This window comes from Eptesicus fuscus, chromosome 5, assembly GCF_027574615.1.
Source record: "Eptesicus fuscus isolate TK198812 chromosome 5, DD_ASM_mEF_20220401, whole genome shotgun sequence".
Classification (NCBI taxonomy): domain Eukaryota; kingdom Metazoa; phylum Chordata; class Mammalia; order Chiroptera; family Vespertilionidae; genus Eptesicus; species Eptesicus fuscus.
In genome coordinates this window covers 25,194,125-25,202,250 of record NC_072477.1, presented here as the reverse complement: position 1 = coordinate 25,202,250, position 8,126 = coordinate 25,194,125, and positions in this window count along the sequence as shown.

The following is an 8,126-nucleotide window of genomic DNA, read 5'->3' as shown; positions in this document are numbered from 1 at the left end:
GTTTCACTCTCTTTTTCCTCTGCCCTCGGTGGGGTGAGAGTGGGATTACTCAAGTAGGAGCATCAAAATTCCTGCTTGTTCCTAGACAAACAACAGTAATCACCAAAAAACCCCCATATCCCCTGGGTATATTATGACACTGTTCTGGAAGGCAAAATTGTAAGTACTTGTTTTACAAAGAATTTTTTTTCTTCTTCCCAACAGACTGGGGAGAAACAATGTGATTGATGTCGCAGTAAAGAGCAGTGGGCACTGGAGTTAGACCATCTGGGATTTGAATCTTGACTCCCCCATCAACTATCTGTGTGACTTTAGGCAAGTCACTTAACCTCTCTGTTCCTTAGTTTCCTCACTATTACAATGGGGGGCGGTAGGTGGGGGGCGGATACAGTATGTACTTCATAGAGCTGGTGTGAGAATTGTAAAAGGTAATGCATGTGAAGTGCTTTCTAGTTGAATGGCTGCCTTGGAAGCTCCTCAACAAATGGTGAGCTTTGAAGAGTGGGACATATAAGGAAACTGCCCACGTAGGAGAAAAAGCATGCAAGGGTCACATTCCTATGGAGTGGGGCGAGTGTACTAAGCTACAGGGGTTCAGAGACGACAAAGAGCTTGTGCCTTAAAGAATACCCAGTCTCCTGGGAAAGACGGAGAAGTAAACAAAAAACGGAGAAGTAATGCGATTTGACAGTGCGACAGCAGAAGTCTGTTTGTACTTGTCAAAGGATTTTTCCTCAGCTGTGACCACGCCGCCCTGTTGCTGTGGGTAGGTGTTAGTTTCTACCTCACTGGAGAGTCAGTGCATATGACATTCTCCTTGCAGCGAAAGGAAGTTGAGTAGAGTGTCTCTGGGTATCTGGATTTGGCCAGTCCAACTGCCTAAATCCACAGCTTAAGGAACCAAGCTGTCTTTGTTCTGTCTTTGCTGCTGGGCTCCCCTCTCCATGGGCAGCCTTGGAGGGGGCTTCATACCTCATGGTGGGCCACCTCTTGGTTAAGACTGGGGCTCAGCAGCATCTCAGAGTGCACATAGGAGCCAGAATGCTGCAGGAGATTCATTGTGCCGTGTCTAAAAAAAGCCTATGTTAATAATTAGAACATTAAATGTGGCAGTTTTAAGAGACTTAAATCACTTAAGCCACACTTCATTGTTTTTTTTTTAAATATATATTTTATTGATTTTTTTACAGAGAGGAAGGGAGAAGGATAGAGAGTTAGAAACATCGATGAGAGAGAAACATCAATCAGCTGCCTCCTGCACACCCCCGACTGGGGATGTGCCCGCAACCGAGGTACATGCCCTTGACCAGAATCGAACCTGGGACCCTTCAGTTGGCAGGCCGACGCTCTATCCACTGAGCCAAACCAGTTAGGGCACACTTTATTGTTTTTAATTGTTTATATTGTGAACACATGCCCTGAGTATGCACATGATGAAAATGCAACAAACATTATTCTTTGTCTGATTTCAAGGCCTTTTACATCATCATCTCCCCAACTTCCCAAATATATCTCGTTGCCTAGGGTAAGTTACAAAAACTTGGTGAGTTATTGTTTTGCTAATTAAAGCCAATATATAGGAAACTTGGATTTTTAATCATTTGCAGAGAATATTGGAAATACCTTGAGTGTCACAAAACAAAAAGGGGCATCACCATGAAATAGCATAAAATTAAAGTCAATCAACAGGGAGGGGGGAGTCAAAGTTAAATTATTTCTCACCCCTGACCAGGATAAATTTCGAGTAGATATAATATTAAAATATATAAAATGCAACCATCTTCTCTTTTAGAGGAAACTAAAAGAGAGTTATTCACCTTAGAGTGGGGAAGGCATTTCTAGTATGACATTAAATCCAGAACCATAAAAGATTGATATATTCAATCTCATAACATTAAAATTTTCTGCATGAAAAAGATTTTGAGCAAAGTTGAAAGACAAATGACAAAGTGGATGGAAAGACTAATTTCCCTTCACATATGAGCTCCTACCAATCAGAAAGGAAAAGACCAACAGAACAATAGAAACCTGGGCAAAGAATGTAAACAGGCAGGGCCTGGAAGAAGAGGCACAATGGCTCCCAGGGACATAAAAGTAGGCCAGCCTCACTCACAGTAGAAAAAAAAAAAAAAATCACATTTAAATTACACTAAGATATTAATTTTTGATGATCAAATTAGCAAACCCACACACACAAAAACACCAAAGTCTGATCACACGCACTGTTGACGAGGGTGTTCTGAAACAGGCACTTTCAGACCCTCCCAGTGGGAGTACAAGTTAGTGCAACAGCTAGGAAGAGCAATTGGCATTAAATCCACTTCTATGAATTTATGCTTCAGATAGTTCCCAAATGTACATAATGAAATATATGCAATATTATTCGGCATAGCAGTGTTTTTTAGAGCAAAACAGTATTAGCCATCTAATGGCCATTGCAGGCTTTAAATAAATTGTGGCATATCCATACAATATAATACAATGCAGTAAAAACAACAAAAAAACAAACAGTGATGAAGCTCTTTATGTATTGATATAATAATAATCAATATATATTGTTAACTGAAAAAGTAAGGTGCACAACAGTGTGTATAGCATGCTAGACTTTGTGTGCACAAAGAGAGTGTGTATGTATATGTATATAATTTTTCCCCTTATATGTACATAAACTATCTCTGTTTGGCTGGGGTCAGCAGTAGAAAAATATTTCACTGTATATCCTTTTTGTGTTTCTTTATATATTGAACTGTGTGACGTTATCACCTATTAAAACTTTAAAAAAATGTAATAAAAGAAGTAAAAAAATTGTAAATTAATTAATTAATTTAATTAAATGACCCAGTTTCTTTTTTTAAAATTTTTTTAAAAATTGATTTCAGAGAGGAAGGTAGAGGGAGAAAGAGACAGAAACACAATGATGAGAGAGAGTCATTGATTGGCTGCCTCCTGCACGTCCCCCTCTGGGGGTGGAGCACTGACCAGGAATCAAACTATGATCTCCTGGTTCATAGGTATACGCTCAACCACTGAGCCACGCCGGCCTGGCTAAATGACCTAGTTTCTAAACTCATGTATGGTTGTCTGTTCGATCTCTATTCCTCCTCTGTTTCTCAATGTAATTCTGTTTTATTTAGGCATCTGCCCCTCCCTACATACCCTCTGTGTCCCAGTCCACATCTGGGACTGCGCAGTTTAAGGGTAATTCCACCCTCCTGGCCAATCATTTGTTCAGGAACCTTGGCCAGAATCAGTGTGTAGCATTGACCTGAGACTAGGGGTTGAGTCAAGAATAGGCATGCGACCAAAAATATGCTAGAGGTTCCTAGGAAAGAAGTTTCCTGGCTCTTCGGTGAACTTCACCCACATTGATGGCATCACCATGTGAGACCAGTAACTGCTACAGCCATTTTGCCTCCATGAAGAAAGAAGCTCAAGATCAAAACCAACAACAACAGGAGTCCCTCTCAGGACAAGACAAAGAAATAGATCCAGAGCCACTAAATTAAACTGCCCCTGAAACCTGCCCTATTTCCTGGATTTGCAGTTATATGAAGCAATACTTTTCCTTATTGTTGATGTGAGTTTGAATTGAATTTTCTGTTGCTTGAAGCCGTAGGCAATACCCATATTGCACAGAAGAATATGTTTCCAAGAATCTAAGTGAAACACATGGGCAAGTCAGAAGGAAAAAATGCCTCCTGAAGTTTCTCAGACTTAGCAAACTGCCAAGGCACATGGCATGTGTTGACACAAAAACTTTCCAGATCAGGCTCTGAACTCCAATTAGAATATGGTCCAGAAGTAATTGGGGGGAAGGGCTGGAGAGAATGAGAAGATATCAAACTTTTATAGTGGTTGTGATTGGGTAGGGGGCCTACTGGGTTCTTTTCTACAATTTTCTCAGATAAAAAATGTGAATGTAATACTTTTATATAATGAAAAACTAAATACCAGCCAAAAAGGCCACATGGAAACAGAATGGTAGAGAGGCTTGGCCAAGCAAACCACCAATCAGTTAATGTCGGGTTTTCAAAATACAAGCCTGAAGGCTAAATAAATAAATGCTTAAAACAATGCTCTTCATAAATTAGAGATTAGGAAGGTTAAGAATTCCCATTAGGCTCGTAGGAGTGAGGAATTTAAGACAAACAAAGAGAACCCAAGATGCAACATTAAATCACAGCTGTAATATTTAAAGCAGAGCTTATTTTTCTGTTCTTGAGACAAAGATTTTCACAAATATTTTTGAGGCATCCAACCATGGCGTTTGTTTTCACTTTCTGGCTGAGGGGCACTACAGGATTCAGGTTAAGAGGCTTTAGCATCTTCTGGACCAAGGAGAATCCTGTAAGTGCACAGTAGAGTCCCTCCCACCCCCACTTTATTAATCCACTGACAACCTTTATGGAGAAGAAGGAAGAAGAGGACTCCCCATAAAGGAGACTTGAGTGTAGGATGATCAGGAAAGCAAGAGGAAACCAGGAAGAGGGAACAATAATTCAAAAGCAAAAAGACTAAATTAAATAAGGACTGAATGGTGCCTGTTGGACTTGGCAACCAGGAAATCATTGAGACTCATGCAAGAGCAGTGATGAGAGTTAAGTTCAAGGAGCATTCTTTCTCTCTTAAGAAACCTGGCTGTGAAGGAGAGGAGAAAGAGGGTGGGAACTAGAGGAGACAGAAAGCTTAGGGGTAAGAGTGCTTGTTTATAAGCCGAAGGAAATTGCCAGTAGAAAAAAAAAAAATGCTTGTAGTGCCTGTGGGACCAAGGTTAATAAATTGAGTATGATTTAGAGATGGCCAGAGATGATTTAGAGAGGTCCAGAGAAGAGGGAGAGTGATTTATTTGTCAGAACAACACTAGGAGAAAAAGAAAAGGAAAGGGAAGGAAAGATGGATGCGTGTGTAGATAAATTTAGAAGTAGGAGGGCAGGAAATAGAGGGATTACAGGCTGATATCCTCTATTTACTTTGTGCTATCTGAGAGAGAGAGAGAGAGAGAGAGAGAGAGAGAGAGAGAGAGAGGTGTAGATGTCTTGAGAACATTGGTGAGATTTTAAGTCATTAAGAGGGGTCTTACAGGTACTGAGTAGGAACCCAAGAACTGTTAGGAAGAATCCAGGCAGCAGCTGAGACAGGAACCTGCAAAATTAGCCTGTGTGCTGAGGCAGAAAAAGCAGATCCGTCTGGAGTTATGGTTTTGGTTGATCTTAATGGTGAGAGGCAAAGGAGTGAAAGGGCACTAGCTATGGAATGACTGAATTGCAAAACTAGTGACCTAAACTAGATAAGGAAGTGAGGAGAGGAGAAATACGTGTGTGTGTGTGTGTGTGTGTGTGTGTGTGTGTGTGTGTGTGTGTGTGTTGGAGTGAGATGGTAGAAGGGTCAAGAGAAAGAAAATACATTAAAACCTGGCCAGCATGGCTCAGTGGTTGAGCATAGACCTATGAACCAGGAGGTCACAGTTCCATTCCCAGTCAGGGCACTGATCCCCAGTGTGGGGCATGCAGGAGGCAGTCAATCAATGATCCTCTCTCATCATTGATATTTCTATCTCTCTCTCCCTCTTTCTTCCTCTCTGAAATCAATAAAAAAAATATTTTTTTTAAATAAAAGACATTAAAAAGAGAAAGAAAGAAAGAAAGAAAGAAAGAAAGAAAGGAAGGAAGGAAGGAAGGAAGGAAGGAAGGAAGGAAGGAAGGAAGAAAGAAAGATCAGAAACAGTAGTTCCCAAAACAGGTTTGCAGGAAACTAGGGAGCTTATTGAAAATGCAGCTCTCCGGGTGCCACGTGAGAGATTTCAAATGAGTAAGCCTTGAGTAGAACCTAGGGCTCTCCATTGTTTTCCCAAGTCATTGACTGCTTTTTAAAAATGGGGTAACATGTGCATGACATACATTCAGAAAGTACAAAAGATATACAATAAAAAGCAAATCTTTCTCTCACCCTGTGGCAACCCCTGCTGCCATTTTCTCAGCTGTCCTGTTAGGGGCATTCAATACATAATCACATAAATATAATCTTTTTTAAAGTGCAAACATTAGCCTATTGTACATGCTGCTGCACACTTTTTTCCCCATAATTCTTTATTTTTATGGAATGATTATCTTCCACTTTTTTTCTTTTTTCTTTTTTTTTTTTACGGAGAGGAAGAAAGAGGGAGAGAGAGAAATAAACATCAATGATGAAAGAGAATCATTGATCAAATGCCTCCTGCTTGCCATCTACTGGGGATTGAGCCGGAAACCTGGGTAGGTGTCCTGACCAGGAATAGACCATGACCTCCTGGTTCATAAGTCGATGCTCAACCACTGAGCCACACTGGCCAGGCTTAACCATAATTCATAAAGACCAGTTCATATCAGTTCATTGAAACCTATTTCAATATTTTATTGGCTGCTTGAAATTCTATTTTTTAATACCAAAGATGGACAACAATGGGTCTTTATATTAATTCTCCAATTTAGGGATTCTCGACAGAGAAGGAGTTTTTCAATACCCTATGTATAGATGTACTATAACCTGGAACTCTATATTTTTAATAGATGACAGGGATTCGGGTGGCTCATGGACTAGACATTGAAAAAAACACTTGTCACAGGACTTGGGAGCATAATGAGTTTAAAAGATGGAAAGAGAGTGAGAAAACTGGAATGACAGAGAGGTTTTACTTTGCATCATGATCTCTACTGATTTTTTGAGAGATTTTATCCTGACTATATCACTCCACTTGGCAAATGCACAAAATATACTATTTGTGCATAATTATAAATCATTATGTGTATGAATAGCTGCCGAATCCCAGTGACAATAGGCAAAGCAAAAGCAAAAATAAAACCCAAACCAACCAACCAAAAAAATACCAACCAAACAAACAAAACTAGCAAGAAAAACATTCCCATGTGCTGTCAAGGTTTCCATAAAGAAAGCTGTGAAAAAGTCTCCAAGGGAAAGGTCTTCTTATTACATCATCGGAATGTTCATTTTGCCATGAGAAAAAAGCTCCAGCAATGCAGTGAGTCTACAACACTGAATTTTCCAGGATTGTACAATTTGGCTTGGGTTTCGTGACTTGGGGCTAGGACTAATTGAGAAAGTCACAGACTGTCGATGGAAACGTGGGTTTATCTGATTCCACGCACCATGATCTTTCCACACCAAACACTCCTTTTCTCCAAGGGATGTTCTTGGTGCTTCTTTCTAGAGGAGCCAGACATCCAGCCTCCAGAGGTGACAACTGCCTCATCTCTGCATAACTTCAGGCAGATCCTCCAAACTGGACACCTTAACTACTCACCGGGTGAGCTCTTCTGAGAAACACCCCGCTGTGTCAGTTGGCCTAATAGGTCCTGCTGGAATTAGGCTACTCCCTGCTGGAATTAGGCTACTCCCTGACTGAAACAGAGAGGTAAACAAGCTCATTAATACAGTCTGGCTAAGCACATCAGTTATCTAACTGACACAGAAGAACCCTTTTAGGTCAAAAGATGGGCAATAATGGGTGTGCATATTGTTTCTAATTTAGGGATTCCCCCAATTTGGGGAGTTTTGCAGTATCCTATATAGTTCCTGTTTCCTTTTATTGCCCTATCCCCAAAGTGTTGTGTGTGAGTTTAAGTGAATTGAGATGTAACAGAAGATGACAGAAAACCATAGTGAGAATGACTGAATTAGTGTCTGTTAAAACAGGTTCTAAAGTACTCATCATATGGAATCGACATTTAAAACCCCCACACACAGAGCCCTAGCTGGTTTGGCTCAGTGGATGGAGTGTCAGTCTGCGGACTGAAGGGTCCCGGGTTCGATTCCAGTCAAGGGCGCATGCCAGGGTTGTGGGCTCATTCCCCAGTGGGGGGCGTGCAGGAGGCAGCTGATCGATGATTCTCTCTCATCATTGATGTTTCTCTCTCTCTCTCCCTCTCCCTTCCTTTCTGAAATCAATAAAAATATTTACAAAAAAAAAAAAAAGAAAACACACACAGAGAAGATTGAGTTGAGATTTCCAAGAAGGATGAGCTGCTTTTGTTTTCCTTATTTAGCTCCGTATCCAGATATTGGTATTTTGTAGTTATGTTACGTAAGATTTGGAAAGTCCCCCTCCCCCCTTTGACATTAATTTTCCTGAT